Here is a 17880-nt window from a genome sequence, read left to right as displayed (position 1 = left end):
AACAAGTGGTAGGTTGGGTGGGGAAATGAGAGCAGCAAGGGAAGGAGGACGCCAAGCAGCTCTGCAGAGGTGCTCTGAAGACAGAGTATAGAGTTTCCCTAACTGAGAATGTATTGAGTTTTCCTGCACTCATCAATCACTGGTAAAGACTGCCTCCTAAAAACATCTGGCTCTCAAAAGGAATTCCAGTAACCTGAGGGCAGTCCTCCAAAAAAAGAAACAGAGGGACACAGATGCTGACTTTTGGAAGTTAAAGCACACTAACTGCCTGGTGTGCATGAAAATGATAAAAGAGTGCAAATGTGTATAGGCATAGAACATTAACAGCACCTGCCTATACCATCAGAGCTGATCCAGAAGACTGCAGTAGGGAACTAAGGAGTGATGAAATACATCCTGGTCCCAGAGTGGGCTGTGGCAAAACTGCTCTGTGTATCCTGTCTCCCAAACTTCCTGGATGAGCCCTGCCCCCCGTGCAGTTACTGATTACGTCCCATAGTCAGTAAACACTGTCTCCTGTATTTTCTGCATCTATCAATGTGGACATCAAGAATTGATACTCATAATTTTGACCCCAGGTCCTGCTATTGCAAAATCCTTAGACATAGGTGTTCCCATTGTGGCTCAGTGGGTTAAGAACCGAACTAGTATCCATGAAGATGCAGGTTCAGTTCCTGGCCTTACTCAGTGGGTTAAGAATCTGGCATTGCCAAGACTTGCAGCATAGGTCCAGGCGCAGCTTGGATCTGGCATTGCTGTGGCTGTGGTGGAAGCAGTCCACTGCAGATCTGATTCGACTCCTAGCCTGGGAACATCCATATGCCACAGATGTGGCCCTAAAAGGAAAAAAAAAAAAAGAATGAAATCCTTAGACACTAAAGAAGACTAAATCAAACAATTTGAAGCTTTTTTTTTTTTTTTTTTTCTTTTCATGGATACACTTGTGGCACATAGATGTTCCCAGGCCAGAGGTCAAATTAGAGCTACAGCCACAGCCTATGCTGCAGCCTGTGGCAACCCACTGAGCAACGTCAGGGATTGAATCCACATCCTCACAGAAGCAGTGTGGGGTCCTTAACCCACTGAGCCACAATGGGAACTCCAATTTGAAGTTTTAATGTAAATGACGTTGACTTACTTTCTCACTAACCAATGTATCAGAAATGTTTTTTTAATAAGAAAGTTTCATTTTATGATCATTGAGGTAAAAGTGGCTGAGGCTTCACTATGATAGTCATTCATACTGCTCACTAAATATTCATGGCTCTTCATCTCCTCTTGCATGTTAGAATTTCCCTTCCTGGTCTCATTGTGTGAGGTGAGGCCATATGATGAACTCTGTCTAGTATATTTTAGGGAGACATGATGTCGGAGCTTTCAGTTGCAGGAGCATAATCTTCCAAAGCCCTCTTTCCTTCTGGCACCAAGATAAGTAACGCTGGAGATCTGTAGTTCTATCAGAGAAGCTGCAACCATCAAGACTCTCTGCTGACCACACGAAGCATGAGCCAAAAATAAATGTCTGTTGTTTTAAGCCACTATGCTTTGGGGATTTGCTTCTGTAACTCAGCTATGCTTGTTCTGACTGATGTCTCTTCGATGTTGAGCTTATTGAGTGACTTTAACTTTGGTACAATATCAGTTACAGTAAGAAAATAGGTCAAGGTGATCTATCCATGTATTTCCACTTTATTTTTGATGATAAATTATTTTAGTATATTTCAGAAGGCTGTTCATGTATGCAGGACTTTTTAATTTTGCTTCTTTTTTCTTTTCCTTTTGGAACCCACAAACTTCAAAACTATTTTTGAAGATGTTGGCTCTTAAAAGGGCTTTTGCCCTACAGCTAGGGATGACAAACTATGGTCCGTCGGCCAAAGCTGGGCACTGCCTGATTTAGTAGAGTTTTACTGGAATATAGCCATGCCCACTTGTTTATGTAATGTTTATGGATGCTTTTTACTGCAAAGCTAGAGTTGGGTAGTTGTGACAGAGACCATATGGCCCACAAAGCCTAAAATATTTGCTATTTGGCTCTTAATAGAAAAACTTTGCTAACCCCTGTCTTATAGTTCTTTAATTATTAGGAATGGAAAGATTTCCAGATGATTTGCCTCAATTGTTACAGATACCCTAGCTCTTGGAAATTCTGTCTGATGGAATGAAGGTGTTCTCCTGGGTCTGCAATGTCCCTTTATCTTATATCCTCTCCTGAGGGCAGTGAAACAGCTTATCCCTCCTGGATTCTGCCTGTGAATAAACAAAGACTTCCTTGCCCCTGTTAATCAGACTATTTTCCATGGTCCTGTCCTCATTGTCTCTGTGCCGACCAGCTGCTGGGCAAACTGCTAACAAGTACACTTGTCATGTGACTGCTGCTCAGTGATTCTCCTTTGTGCTCGTTGCTGTTGACAATTGAATTTGCCATCATGATCGGGCTTTTTCAAGCTGCATGGAAGGGTGGTGATCAGGTTGTCTCATGTGATGGGTCATGAACGTGAGGCTATGTGAGGAAATAGGAAGCTGGAAACTGCAGTCACACAGCCAGCCCACATGACAGTGGAACATTATTCATTACTGCTCAGAATTCAGCAGTAACTGTAGGAGGCCAACGGCAGCTCCCTCTCTCCCATTCAGAGCTCCCCAAGAGATTTGATCCTGTCTGTTGATCTTTATCCAATTTGCCATAACCTTATGAGCATTCCTCTTTGGGGTCATCTAATAATGGTTGACAGCCTCTCTTTTGCCTATATGAATATGCTTGCTTTGCTTGGGGTCTGGTCATATGGGGCCTGGTAAACAGGGTTAAATGACAAAACATGGCAAATTAGGATCAAGGAATCACTCGTGGTTGGCTTTTTAGAAGTGATTGTGGGAATGGCAGGAGTCTTCAGATTCTATTCCAGTAAATCCATCTTTCATCTTTTCTCACAGGATCCTGTCTATAGAATCCATCTTTTTGCAGGGAGAAGGGAAGCATTAGAGCTACATACCCATCTATCTGGCTATGAATTCCTTGCTCATATCCAGAGAGTATGAAAGCTGCGTATGGGACCTACCAGATCTCACATACCACTTGGACAGCTGTCCATGGGAACATTCCTTAGCAAAAAAAAAGCATTGTTAGAAATAGCAAAATCTTGTATAAACAAAGATGTGTGTTTTAGTGATCTTAAAACTCAGTTCTCCTTATTCCTTCAGGGAATATGAGTTTATGTTTCTCTGTGTCGGGAGTATGTGTATCACCTCTATATGAGTATTTGCTGCTATGTGCAATTTTTTTTCTTTACTTTTTTTCTTTTAGAAAATTTCTATTACTTATTTATTTTAAATTAATTAAAAAAATTTTTTTTTTGGCCTTTTTGTCTTTTCCAGAGCCGTACCCGTGGCATATGGATGTTCCCAGGCTAGGGGTCAAATCTGAGCTGTAGCCGCTGGCCTACCCTAGAGCCACAGCAATGCGGGATAGGAGCTGTGTCTTCAACCTACACCACAGCTCACGGCAATGCCAGATCCTTAACCCACTGAGCAAGGCCAGGGATTGAACCTGCAACCTCATGGTTCCTAGTCAGATTCATTTCCCCTGCGCCACGATGGGAACTCCTCTTTTTATCTTTTAATAGAGGTGTTAAAAGAGTTGCATTCAGTAGAGAGGGTATATTTTAGGGTATGATACCAGAGGGACCCTAGACTTTCCTCTTTAACACCCCATCTCCTTCCTAGATGAAAGGTGGTGAAGTATAGTGATTAAAAGTATGGTTTTGGAGGAGTTCCCCTTGTGGCTCAATGAAAACAAATCTAACTAGTATCCATGAGGATGTAGGTTCACTTCCTGGCCTCACTCAATGGTTAAGGATCCCACCTTGTTGTGGTTGTGTAGCCTAGCGGCTACAGCTCTGATTCGACCCCTAGCCTGGGAACCTCCATAAGCCATGGGTTCGGCCCTAGTATGGTTTTGGAGTTCTCATTGTGGCTCAGCGGAAACAAATGTGACTAGCATCCATGAGGACGTAGGTTTGATTTCTGGCATCACTTAGTGGGTTAAGGATCCAGCGTTGCTGTGAGCTCTAGTGTAGGTTGCAGGCATGTCTTGGATCTGATGTTGGTGTGACGTAGGCCAGCGCGTACAGCTCTGATTCAACCCCTAGCCTGGGAACCTCCATATGTCGTGGGTGCGGCCCTAAAAAGATAAAAAAAAAAAAAAGAAGTATGGTTTGGAGTTCCCTGGTGGTCCAGGGTTTTAGGATTTGATATTGTTGCTGTTGTGGCTTGGGTTCAATCCCTGGTCCAGGAACTTCTGCATGTTGTAGTCATGCCCAAAAAATTATGGTTTATTTCTCAGATTTCTCTAGATCCTGGGCTAGTTTCTTTATCTCTCTGTGCTTCAGTAATCTATTTGTAAAATGGGGATAATGATACCTACCTCAGAGTTGTTGGGAGTACTAAATGAGTAAGTAAATATAACGTACTTAGAAGAGTGCTTAGCAGGTAATAAATGCTACATACTGTTATCTCTTATTATTTTCTCTGATACCTGATCACGATCTTACCCACATAGAATGATTTCTCCAATCCCTTTTCTATTCATGACAGTGTGTCCCTCTATCCTTCCCAGTAGCATGTGCCTTTAATAGGGGGCACTATGAAGTTACAGCTGACTCAGATGCGTTACTCTCATGGTGAGAATGTCTAGTGTTTTACAGGATGGTGGGGAAGATCATTTGGGGCACAGTGTGCCAGGAGGTTGTAGAGTCAGGGGAAATCACATCCTTAGAGAATATCTAGAAATCTGAGAAATACTCAGCTTGCTTCCATTCCTAGCCCCAGATTTTCTTAAGAAGCTATAGGGTTTGCTTAGCCTCCTGTGGAAACCTGAGCCAGGTCTGTAGCTTTCTACTGTTTTCTCATTACCATGTCCATCTAGGAGAATGCTAATTCACCAGCTGCCTGCTTTAACAGATTCAAGAACAAGGGGCACAAGAGTATAGAAATGAGGCCATGAGGAATACAAGTTAATGTGGAGCTGAGGAAAGCTAGGAAGGATGACCAGGTGCTGAAAAGGAAAGCTGTAAGCTTGTTTACTGGTGCTGCTGCTTCTCCACCGCCGAGAAACTGGAATAGAGTGCTGTAAATTGGTCTGTTGATGACACTGTCTAAGGCATTCTTAGCAACAGTTTGGACAGCCAGCTCCAGGTTACTCAAGCTGCTGGGAAACTGCCCTCTAGGCAAAACAGCCCCCCACAGACAACATCATCTAGGCTGGTTTAATTCCAAAATTTATGTCCTTCTTGGGCAGAACTGAATGTAGTCCTGTTCAGTGTGAATTTGCTTGGGTGCTCACTAACATTGCTTCCAGGACATGAGAACAGACTGGGGTCATGGTAGATGGAGGTGCTGTCCCAGCATTCATTCCTCTGTTGGTATTTCCATGCTTACTACATCAGTGAAGAAGCTGTATGTGCTCTAGGAAACACTGCAGGTGATGGTTCATTTTTCTAAGACTTGGTTATTAAGTATGGTGTGGTTGATCCACTAGTGAGTCTTCTTGCAGTTCTTAACATTTCATCTTTAGCATGTGGGTACTTGTTTTTTTTTTTTTTTTTTTGTCTTTTTTTTTGTTGTTGTTGTTGTTGTTGTTGCTATCTCTTGGGCCGCTTCCGCGGCATATGGAGGTTCCCAGGTTAGGGGTTGAATCGGAGCTGTAGCCACCGGCCTACACCAGAGCCACAGCAACGCGGGATCCGAGCCGCGTCTGCAGCCTACACCACAGCTCACGGCAACGCCGGATCGTTAACCCACTGAGCAAGGGCAGGGACCGAACCCGCGACCTCATGGTTCCTAGTCAGATTCGTTAACCACTGCGCCACAACGGGAACTCCCAGCATGTGGGTACTTGTAACACCTTACCTGGACACTTTCAGACTTTGGTTGCAACAAGAGTTGTGCACCCCTCTTAGAGGCTGTTGAGCAAATTCTTCCTACTTAAGTTTGTCCTTTGCATCATGATGCTCCAGAACTATTAGCAGATATGTGGACAATGTTAAATATTGTAGCTGGCTGCCAGCACTAGATACAGCAAGTTGTGAATCATGGATTAGTCCCATTCCTCTTAGGCATTCTTGCAAAGGCAGACTAAGACACAAAAGGAAGCTCTTTGGCCTGTGACTGACTATAAAAGTGGTGGAACAGTTGAATAGATCATGTAACAGATCGTTTATTGTGGCATAACAGAATCGTTCATGAACCTCTTAGCTATAAACAATAGTAAAATTACCCTGGTTATTCTGGATGCCATTTCGGATATCTTCCAGGCTGCTGAGAAGCTAGGTGGAACTGAGACACTTGGTGTAACTAAAGAATATAGTAGTTTGGACAAAATAAAATCTTTATAAAACTGTGAAAATGAGTCTGTATACAAAGCTTCATTAAGCTTGATTGAGAAATGTTTACCATAGAGGAAGAAGAATATCAAAATATTATTCCAGAAACTACCTCTGAAAGCTGTTCCAAGTTCAGGATGGCATTCCTGGGACCATTAACTTTTAGGCTGTACAGCTGAGGCATGAATTTGTTATACTAAACATGTACTGTGTGGTTTGTCTATTTCTCTACTGAGAACTCTTTAAATGTGATTTGTTGTTGTAGCACCTTTTTTTTTTTTTTGACTGCCCCGTGGCATGTGGAGCTCCCAGGCCAGTGATCATATCTAAGCCACAGCTGTGGCAATGCCGGATCCATAACTCACTGTGCCGGGTGGGCAATCGAACCTGTGTCCCAGTGCTCCCAAGATGCTGCGGATCCCATTTCACCACAGTGGGAGCTCCTGTAGCACTTTTATAAGGAAACTGTACTTGAACAGTTCTAAACTGTATATACTATATATGAAGTTTCTCCTTTCAATGAGTCTCTAGAATTCTTCCAAATCTGGCATCATTGTTAACTTCAAAGTTGCTCTCTAGGCACAGGTTCATTTGTCTTAAGGAAAGAGGACTTGACATTCCTCCAGAAAAACTGAAAAATAGCTGTCTCCCCATCAGGACTGTAAATGGTCACTGTAAATGGCTTTTCTCAGTGGGTTTCTTATTTCTGTGTGGAATTTCATACCTTGCAGTGTCCTGGAAATAAAGATTAAATGTCACCCCTTTCTTTATTTCAAGAATTAGGAAAAAAACGGCAGTGGTAGCTATGAGTCAGCAGACAGTCAGGATCTAGAGAGCGTTCAGGAGAGGCCTCAGGCTTTGCTGCAGTTCTAACAGAGGAAGTTGGACTTTATACTTTGAAATACTTACAGGCAAGGGTTGGAATGGATGGATTCTTGGGAGAATCCAAGATGAGGGGAAAGTTGGCATTGATCAGTCACACTTCTTGGTATATACCCAAAGAAGTTGAAAACTATATGCACACAAAAATCTATGCTCAAAATATTTATAGCACCTTTATTCATATTTGCCAAAATTTGGAAGCAAACAATGTATCTTTCAGTACCTAAATGTGTAAATGATGGTACATCCAGATGATGGAATATTACTCAGCATTGCAAAGAAATGAGGTATCAAGTCACGGAAAAAAAAAAAAAAAACCATGGAGGAAACTTAATGCGTATTACTAAGGGAAAAGAGCCAATGTGCATGATTCCAACTATATGACTCTCTGAGAAAGGCAAGGCAATGGAGACAATAAAAAGAACAGTGGTTGCCGAGGTTTCATGGGGAGGGAACAAGGGATATCTAGGTAGATTATAGGGGATGTTTTTAAGGCAGTAAAATTATTTTTTATGATACCATAGTGGTTGCATGGCATTATATACTTGTAAAAATTCAAAGAACTGTGAAAAACAAAAAGCCTTATTGTCAACTATGAACTTTAGTTAGTAATAGTATATCAATATTGGCTCATCAATTGTAACACATGTAGCACCGTAATGCAAGATGTTAGTAATACGGGAAACTCAAGAGAGGAAAAGAGGCTGAAGGCAACGTGGGATCTGAGCCGCGTCTGCGATCTACAACACAGCTCACGCAACGCCCAGTCCTTAACCTACTGATCAAACCCGCAACCTCATGGTCCCTAGTCAGATTTGTTAACCACTGAGCCACGACGGGAACTCAATTTTTCTGTAAACCTAAAACTGCTTAAAAAAAAAAATAGTCTTTTAACCTAGAAAAAAGTTAATAGATTAGGGAGAAAGTATTTTCAATGCATATGGCAGATAAAGGGCCAATGTTTATAATATACTAAGAAGTCTTTCTTTCTTTGTTTCTTTTTTTTATGGCTTCACTCATGGCACATGGAGGTTCCCAGGCTAGGAGTTGAATGGGAGCTATAGCTGCCAGCCTACACCACAGCCATATCAATTCTGGATCCAACCTGTATCTGTGACCTACACCACAGCTCATGGCAAAGCCAGATCCTTAACCCACTGAGTGAGGTCAGGGATCGAACCCACAAGCTCATGGTTCCTAGTTGGATTTGTTTCTGCTGCGCCACGATGGGAACTCCAGAAGTCTTTCATATTGACAAAAACAACAACAACAACAGCAACAACAACAACAAAACTATCCAATCGAAAAAACAGGTGAAAAATATGAATAGACCCTTCAGAAGAAAGCAAATTCAAATGGCCACCTCTGCCAAAAAAAGAATGATGAGTTCAAACTCACTGTTATTACAGTAACAATGAGATAGGAGTTTTATTGTTCAAACTAAGAGCAGTTAAAAAGATTGCTGGTGGGAATATGGAGAAAAGGGTTCTATCATTGTCAGTAGAAATGTAAATTATTATAAGCTTTTGGGAAAACAGTCTGTCAATATTTATGAAAATAAGAAATATTTTAATCCTTTGACCTACCGATTCCATTCCTGACCTGAAAATGAAAACAACAATACGTCAGGATACATGGTCAAGGATATTTATTGAACCATTGTGAGTAGGCATAGAATAGTAGAAACAAATGATTGCTCATCTATAGGGGAATGGTTGACTCAATTTTGGGGCATTTATACCATGGAATATATTGCAGATGACTTAGAAGAATTTCCGTGAGATGGTGCTGACTGAGAAAAGGTGTATGATAACATCTCATTTTAAAAGAAGTGAACAAAACCCATAAATATGTGAGTGAGTATGGGTGCACTTAAGATTATGACCATGGGAAGAAGAAGAAATGCCAGTTGTTAACATGTTCCCCACAGCAGGGGGTTAATGTATGAGGAAGGTGAAGAGGAAGGGAAAATAAGGGTAGCAAAGTAAAAGGAAATAAAGCATCCACCCCCCCCCCACAGCATGAATGCTATCCCAGTTATTTTAAATTAAGTAACTATGGCTGTAAGTCTATGCATGAAAAAAGGAAGAGTTATATCTATGAGAAATAACCTGTATGTACATGTTATGTTATGTGATAAAAAGAAAGTTGCAGGTTGATGTGTATTATATGTGTCTATTTCCATAAAAACAAAAAACTGTATATCCGGAGTTCCCTTCGTGGTGCACCAGAAACGAATCTGACTAGGAACCATGAGGTTGTATGTTTGATCCCTGGCCTCGCTCAGTAGGTTACAGATCCAGCATTGCTGTGAGCTGTGGTGTAGGTCACAGATGCTGCTCGGATCTGGTGTGGCTGTGGCTGCGGCTGGTGGCTGTAGCTCCGATTTGACACCTAGGCTGGGAACCTCCATATGTTGCAGATGTGGCCCTAAAAAGCACATGCACACATGCACACAGGAATCTGTCTTCCCACCTAGATAACAATTGCATTGGAAGAATATGTCTAAAATAACTGTTTTGGAACTCTGGAATCTATTGAATGACTTGCCACTTCCAAAGAAGACTTGGAGGATAAATTGAAGTTAATTTCAATTTCAGCTCTCAGCACAGTAGCAGCTACCCATTCTCTTTCTCTAGCCAAGTGGCCTGCAACTGTGCACTAGTCCTGGAGCATCTTACACATGGCTTGCAGAAGTCAGGGTGGGCAAAATGGGACCTGATTTCCAAATATCAGGAATCTGTTCTGATTGCTAATTGTTGTATCTGACTACAGAAATGTAGACAAAGAAGTAGGTGGCTGTCGTTGCAGTACTTCACGTCCCTCCCATCCTACCAAGTGATTTCCAGGGCTTTAAAGAGCCAAAACCCCTTTTCCCCTCTACCACCCCACTTCATTTTTCTCTTTTCCCCTTGTGAGAGCCAGACATTTAAGACTGGGACATTTAAAAACAACAAAATATACAGGAAAATTAGAAAGCGACCACATATGCCCAGGGAAAGGCTCAGAAAGGACTTGAGAATGCTTTAGTTTTATACCTCTATCTGATGCTCAGCACAAAGACAGCCTACAACAATCAAAACACAAAAACAATTTTAAAAAAAAGAATAACAAAAAACATACCATGGAGAAAGGGAATAATCTGATTTCCAGAGTGACTCCATAGTTTGGTTCAAATCTCCAGTTTTCAACAACAAAAAAAATCACAAGGCACACAAAGAAACATGAAATTATGGCCCATGCAAAGGAAAAAAAATAATCAATAGAAACCACCCCTGAAAAGGATCTAAAGGCAGATGTATTAGACATAGAGTTTTAACTGTCTTAAAAATGGAAAAGGAACTAAAGGAAGATGTGGAGAAAGTCAGCAAAAAAAAAATGTGTGAATAAAAATATGGTCATTTCAGCACATGCAGAAAAAAGCTTGTAACCAAATTCAGCATCCACTTATGATAAAAACTTTCCACAAAGCAGGTATAGAAGAAACATACCTCAGTGTAATAAAGGCTGCATATGACAAGCCTGCAGCTAACATCGTGCTCAATAATGAAAACCTGAAAACATTTCCTCTGAGATCGGCTCACTCTTGCCACTTTTATTCAACATAGTATTGGAAATCCTAGCCACAGCAATCAGACAAGAAAAAGAAATAAAAGGAATCCAAATTGGAAAGGAAGAAATAAAACTGTCACTATTGCAGATGACGTGATACTATACATAGAAAAATTCTAAAGTTCCTGTTGTGGCCTAGCAGGTTAAGAACCTGACATAGTGTCGTGAGGATGCAGCTTCAATCCCTGGTCTACCTCAGGAGTTGAGGTTCTGGTGTTGCCACAAGCTGTCACAGATGTGGCTTGCATCTGATATTGCTGTGGCTTTGGTGTAGATATCAGTTGTAGCTCCAATTCAATCCCTTAGCCTGAGAACTTCCATATGCTGCAGGTGCAGCTGTAAAAAGCAAACAAAGAAAAATCCTAAAGATGGAGTTCCTGTCGTGGCGCAGTGGTTAACGAATCCGACTAGGAACCATGAGGTTGCAGGTTCGGTCCCTGCCCTTGCTCAGTGGGTTAACGATCCGGCGTTGCCGTGAGCTGTGGTGTAGGTTGCAGACGCGGCTTGGATCCTGTGTTGCTGTGGCTCTGGCGTAGGCCGGTGGCTACAGCTCTGATTCAACCCCTAGCCTGGGAACCTTCATATGCCGCGGGAGTGGCCCAAGAAATAGCAACAACAACAACAACAACAACAACAAAAGACAAAAAAAAAAAAAAAAATCCTAAAGATGCCACCAAAAAACTACTTGAACTCATCAGTAAATTTGGTAAAGTTAAAGGATACAAAATTAATATACAGAAATCTGTGGCATTTTGTATGCTAACAGCAAACTATCAGAAAGAGAAATTTAGAAAAATCTTATTTACCGTCACATCAAAAAGAATGAAACTAGGGGAAAAAAAATCTAACTTAGAAGGTAAAAGACCTGTACTTGGAAAACTAAGACAGTGATGAAAGAAATTGAGGACAACACAAATAGGTGGAAAGTTATACATGTTCATGGGTTGGAAGAATTAAGATTATCAAAAATTTCCTTACTACCCAAGGCAATCTACAGATTCAATGCAATTCCTGTCACAATACTAAAGGCATTTTCATAGAACTAGAATAAATCTTCTTTTTTTTTTTTTGTCTTTTTGCCATTTCTTGGGCCGCTCCTGTGGCATATGGAGTTCCCAGGCTAGGGGTTGAATCGGAGCTGTAGCCACCAGCCTATGCCAGAGCCACAGCAACGTGGGATCCGAGCCGAGTCTGCAACCTACACCACAGCTCACGGCAATGCTGGATTGTTAACCCACTGAGCAAGGGCAGGGATCGAACCCACAACATAATGGTTCCTAATCGGATTCGTTAACCACTGCGCCACGACGGGAACTCCATAGAATAAATCTTTCTAAAATATGTATGGAAACAAAAAAGACTCCCCAAAGCCAAAGCAATTTTTTTGTTTGTTTGTTTTTTTGTCTTTTCTAGGACCACTCCCACAGCATATGGAAGTTCCCAGGCTAGGGGTCCAATCGGAGCTGTAGCCTCCAGCCTACACCAGAGCCACAGCAATGCAGGATCTGAGCCAGGTCTGCAGCCTGCACCACAGCTGAGCTGTGTCTGCAACCTACACCACAGCTTACGGCAACGCTGGATCGTTAACCCACTGAGCAAGGGCAGGGATCGAACCCGCAACCTGATGGTTTCTAGGTGGATTCGTTAACCACTGCACCATGACGGGAACTCCAGCCAAAGCAATCTTAAGAAAGAAGAACAGATTTTGAGGTATCATGCCCCCTGATGACTGACAATACTACAAACCTAAATGATTGAAACAGTATGGTACTGGTCGAGAAATCAGCCACATAAATCAATGGAACAGAATAAAGAGCTCCCAAATAAACTCACACATTTATGGTTAATTGATGACAAAGGAGGTAAGAATATGCAGTAGGGAAAGGACAGTCTCTTCAGTAAGTGGTGTTGGGAAGCTGAACAAACACATGTAAAAGAATGAAATTAGAATTTTTTTTTTCACATCATATACTAAAATAAACCCAAAATAAATTAAAGACCTAAATTTAAGGCTAGAAAACCATAAAACTCTTAGCAGAAAACTTTGCTACAATTTATATCAGAAGATGTTTTGCCTGTGTTCTCTTCTAGGAGTTTTATGGGGTCAAGTTTTATGTTTAAGTCTTTGAGCCATTTTGAGGGTTGTTTGTTTTGTATGATGCAAGGGGGTATTCTAGCTTCATTGATTTGTATATGGCTGTCCAACTTTCCCAACACCACTTGCTGAAGAGACTGACATTTCCGCATTGTATATTCAGGCCTTCTTTGTAGAAGATTAATTGACCATAGGTGTGTGGGTTTATTTCTGAGCTCCATTCTGTTCCATTGATCCATATATATATATTTTTGGTGCCAATAGCATGCTGTTTTGGTTACTGTAGCTTTGTAGTATTGTGTGAAATCTGGGAGATTTATGCCTCCTGCTTTGTTCTTTTTCCTCAGGATTGCTTTGGCAATTTTATGTCTTTTGTGGTTCCGTATAAATTTTAGATTATTGGTTATGGTTCTGTGAAAAATGTCATGGGTAATTTGATATGGATTGCATTAAATTTGTATATTGTTTGGACTGCATGCCCATTTTAACAATGTTAATTCTTCCAATCCAAGAGTACAGTATTTCTTTGAATCAGCTTCAGTTTCCTTTATTAATGTTTTATAGTTCTCAGCATATAAGTCATTTACCACTTTGGTGAGGTGTATTCCTAATTTTTTGGGGTTTTTTAAAATGCAATTTCAAAAGGGATTGTTTGTTTACATTCCCTTTCTGTTATTTCATTGTTAGCATAGAGAAATGCAACCAATTTCTGTATGTTAATCTTGTATCTGGCTACCTTGCTGAATTCAATTATCAGTTCTTGTAGTTTTTGTGTGGAGTCTTTAGGGTTTTTCTGTATATAGTATCATGTCATCTGCAGATAATGACAGTTTTACTTCTTCTCTAACAATTTGAATACCTTTTATTTATTTCTACTGATTGCTGTGGCTAGGACTTTGAATATTATGATGAATAGAAATGGTGAGAGTGGGCATCCTTGTCTTGTTCCAGATTTTAATGGGCAGGTTTTCAGCTTTTCACCACTGAGTATTATATTTACTGTGAGTATGTCATAAATAGCTTTTATTATGTTGTGGTATGTACCCTTTATATCCACTGTCTTAAAGGTTTTTATTATGAATTGATGTTGAATTTTATCACATGTTTTTTCTGCATGTATTAAAACGATAATGTGGTTTTTGTCTTTTGTTGACATGCTGTATCATATTGATTTGCATATGTTGAATCATCCTTGTGACCCTGGGATGAATCAAACTAGGTTGAGGTGTATGATATTTTTTACATGTTGTTGGATTTGGTTTGCTAACATTTTACTGAGAATTTTAATTAATTAATTTACTTTTTTTCCTTTTTGGGGTTCATGGATGGCATATGGAAGTACCCAGGCTAGGGGTCGAATTGGAGCTGCAGCTGCCGGCCTACACCAGAACCACAGCAATGTGGGATCTGAGCTGCACCTGAGACCTACACCACAACTCATAGTAACGCCAGATCCCTACACCACTGAACCAGGCCAGGGATCAAACCCTCATCCTCATGGATACTAGTTGTATTCATTTCCCCTGCATCACAATAGGAACTCCTATTGAGAATTTTTACATCTATATTCATGAAGGATATTGGCCTGTAATTTTCTTTTTTGGTAGTGCCTGGTTTTGGTATCACGGTGATTATGACTTCATACAATGTCTTTGGGAGTGTTCCTTCCTCTTCAGTCTTTTAGGAGAGTTTCAGAAAAATTGGTATATGTTTGGTAGACTTTGCCTGTGAAGGTATTTGGTCATTGACTTTTGTTTGCAGGGATTTTTTTTTCTTTTATTTTAAAATTACATATTCTATTTCACTTCTAGTGATTGGTCTGTTCAAGTTGTTTGTTTCTTTTTGATTCAATTTTGGTGGGCTATGTGTTTCTAGAAACTTGACCATTTCCTCTATCAAATTTGTTGGCATGTAAATTGTTCATAATATTCTCTTAAGATTTTTTCTTCTGTGTTATCAGTTGTGTTTTCTCCTCTTTCATTTCTTGCTTTGTTTATTTGGTTATTCCCTGTTTTCTTATTGGTGAGCATTGCCAGAGGTTTGTAAGTTGTTTACCCTTTCAAAGAACTAGCTTTTGGTTTTATTGATTTTTTTTGTAGTATTTTTTAATCTCTATTTCCTCTCTGATCTTCATTATTTCCTTCCTTCTACTGACTTTAGGTTTGTTTGTTCTTTTTTTCTACTTCTTTTAGGGGTTGGGTTAGATTGTTTATTTGAGTTTTTTTTTAATTTCCTGTATCACTTCGAACTTCCCTCTAAGAACTTTTTGCTGCATCCCATAGTTTCATATGGTTATGTTTTCATTGTCGTTTAGATAGGCTCATTGTAGATCAAGACAGTGTTTTAAATATCTTTCAAATCTCCCAATGCACTCTATTCAGTGCTAGGTCCCTGTTATGGATTTAATAAATAACTTCCTGCCCCAGTTCTGGGACCTGCATATCTCAAGACTGTTCCCCTGCCCCCCTTACTTCCCCAGCCCTGAACAACGATTCTTTCTTCTCTCTCTTCCTTAGGTATGACATAGGTTTCAGTTGACCTTATTCATGTTTACCTGCATTTCAAAATTTTGTTGTAGTTTCTTTCTCCTCCTGTTCCTTGGAAACTGTTTAAACAACAATTTCCATGGTATGCAGTGCATGGATATATATGATATGAATAAATATGGGAAATAAATTTATCTGTAGTTCAGAGTATAAAATGGAAAAGGCAAATAGGAAATCTAGTTTTATCTGTCAGTCAAATATATATAGCCTGTTGCCTGTTTTTTTGTTTTTGTTTTTGTTTTTGTTTTAAATCTGCTTCAAAAGACCAGAAATAGGACCCAAATGATGTTGATTAACTCCTAGGCAAGCTTTTAGTGGGAAGGGACTCTGAAGATTTATGCTGAGCACAGACCCAAAGATGAATGACTCAGAGTAGCATTGAGGGACCAGCTTGATGTTTATGATGAGTGAATAGTATTTCCTGATAATTTGTGGGGCTGTTTTGCAAAGCTGGCACAGATGAGGCCTTCTTTTTCTTCCTAGGTAGGTTTCATGCACTTATAATAAGCTACTGCCAAGTGGACAGTGTGGCTTAGATAGATTTGTATGCCTGAGAGGTAGAGCTGAAGCATGCTTTCCCAATGAGAAATTAAGTAGACATTTCAAGTTAAAATAAAAACATTAAGTTATTTAAGTATAAATATTGGTGAAACTATGCTTATGAGTACCATAAATAACTAGAGTAAAACAAAAAATAAAAATAATTGGGCTTATTTCCTCATTCAAGTGTTCTTTTTTTTCAATAAATTTTATTGAAATACAGTTGACTTAGGACAAATATTCTTTTTTTTAAAATTTTTTATTTTTTTTGTCTTTTTAGGGCCACACCCATGGTATATGGAGGTTCCCAGGCTAGGGGTCCAATCAGAGCTGTAGCTGCTGGCCTACACCACAGCCACAGCAACATGAGATCCAAGCCGAGTCCATGACCTACACCACAGCTCATGGCAATGCTGGATCCTTAACTCTCTGAGCAAGGCCAGGGATTGAACCCACATCCTCATGGATACTAGGCAGATTTGTTTCCGCTGAGCCACAGAGGGAACTCCCAGACAAGTATTCTTAGTTACTATATTTATATCAGAATTTAAGACCTGAAAGGGATATTAGGTATTATCAGGAATATAGCAAAAGTCTGAAAGAGTGAACTACATACACCAAAATGTTAACAATGGTTATCTCTAAATGGTGGGAATATTTTTATCAGCATTTTCTGTTTTTTTTTCCCCTATTTTAAAGATATTTATTTATGTAATAGAACATTATAAGAATAATTCTCAGAGTGATACTCAGATGCTAATCCTTATAAGTAAAGATATTTTCTATTACTTCATTAAATGCAGTGTTACTTAAGTCGTAACCAGAGCAACTGAAGTGACCACGCCTAATCTTTAGTCCACCGAGCCACCAGGGGACTCCTCTTAGAATCCTTTTATTTTAACAATAGGAGTATAGACTAAGGGAGATACATAACATTTAAAATTCATTTAAATATAGTATATTATAGGCATTCCCGTCATGGCACAGTGGAAAAGAATCCAACTAGGAACCATGAGGTTACAGGATTGATCTGTTGCCTTGCTCAGTGGGTTAAGGATCCAGCACTGTCATGAGCTGTGGTGTAGGTCACAGACGTGACTCAGATCCTGTGGTGGTGTAGGCTGGCAGCTCTGATTCGACCCCTAGCCTGGGAACCTCTATGTGTCGTGGGTGCGGCCCTGAGAAGCAAAAAAAAGAATATATTACAGAATTTATGGAGTTCCCATTGTGGCTCAATGGTAATGAACCCCACTAGTATCCATGAGGATGTGGCCTCGCTCAGTGGGTTAAGGATCCTGCATTGCCATGAGCTGTGGCGTAGGTCTCAGAAGTGGCTCAGATCTGGCATTGCTGTAGCTGTGGTATAGGCCAGCATCTGCAGCTCCAATTTGACTCCTAGCCTGGGAACTTCCATTTGCCACAGGATCAGCCCTAAAAAAAAAGGAGTTTCTGTGGTGGCTCAGTGGTTAACGAACCCAACTCGGATCTATGAGCATGCAAGTTTGATCCCTGGCTTCACTCAGGTGTTAAGGATCTGGCGTTGCTATGGCTGTGGTGTTGGCCAGCAGCTGTAGCTCCAGTTTGACCCCCTAGCCTGGGAACCTCCATATGCTGCAGCTGCAGCCCTAAGAAGCAAAATAAATATATATATATAATAGAATTTAAGGCCATTTTCTTAAGTATTTCTTAAGTAAATTAATAAAACTGGTTAAGAATCTTTTTGTGTGTGAAAACCTTAGTTTATAATAGCATTTTTAAATAATAGAAATGTATGGGTCAAAAGATACAAATATCCAGTTATAAAATGAGTAAATTATGGGACTAT

At 40.2% G+C, this 17880-nt stretch overlaps 1 protein-coding gene, 1 long non-coding RNA gene and 2 pseudogenes across 17 annotated transcripts in view; all 4 read left to right on the top strand.

The window, feature by feature from the left end:
• Window positions 1–16216, top strand: part of LOC146406392 (uncharacterized) — a 28637-nt gene extending 12421 nt beyond the window's left edge. The window contains exon 2 of the long non-coding RNA XR_014814495.1: window positions 13052–16216. This is a non-coding gene — a long non-coding RNA (uncharacterized LOC146406392). The remainder of the gene's footprint in view (window positions 1–13051) is intronic.
• Window positions 1–17880, top strand: part of STARD9 (StAR related lipid transfer domain containing 9) — a 151585-nt gene that overhangs the window by 37690 nt on the left and 96015 nt on the right. The gene's annotated exons all lie outside the window — the stretch shown is intronic.
• LOC102161038 (importin subunit alpha-1-like) lies at window positions 4913–5986 on the top strand (annotated as a pseudogene).
• Window positions 6029–6686, top strand: LOC146406393 (importin subunit alpha-1 pseudogene; annotated as a pseudogene).

This window comes from Sus scrofa, chromosome 1 (genome assembly GCF_054392235.1).
Source record: "Sus scrofa isolate SSC_HxYL_T2T_F1_AM1 chromosome 1, Sscrofa_HxYL_maternal_Yorkshire_Landrace_v2.0, whole genome shotgun sequence".
In the NCBI taxonomy this organism is placed as follows: Eukaryota; Metazoa; Chordata; class Mammalia; order Artiodactyla; family Suidae; genus Sus; species Sus scrofa.
The sequence above is the reverse complement of the archived record's forward strand: the minus strand, read 5'-3'. Positions and strand labels throughout refer to the sequence as shown.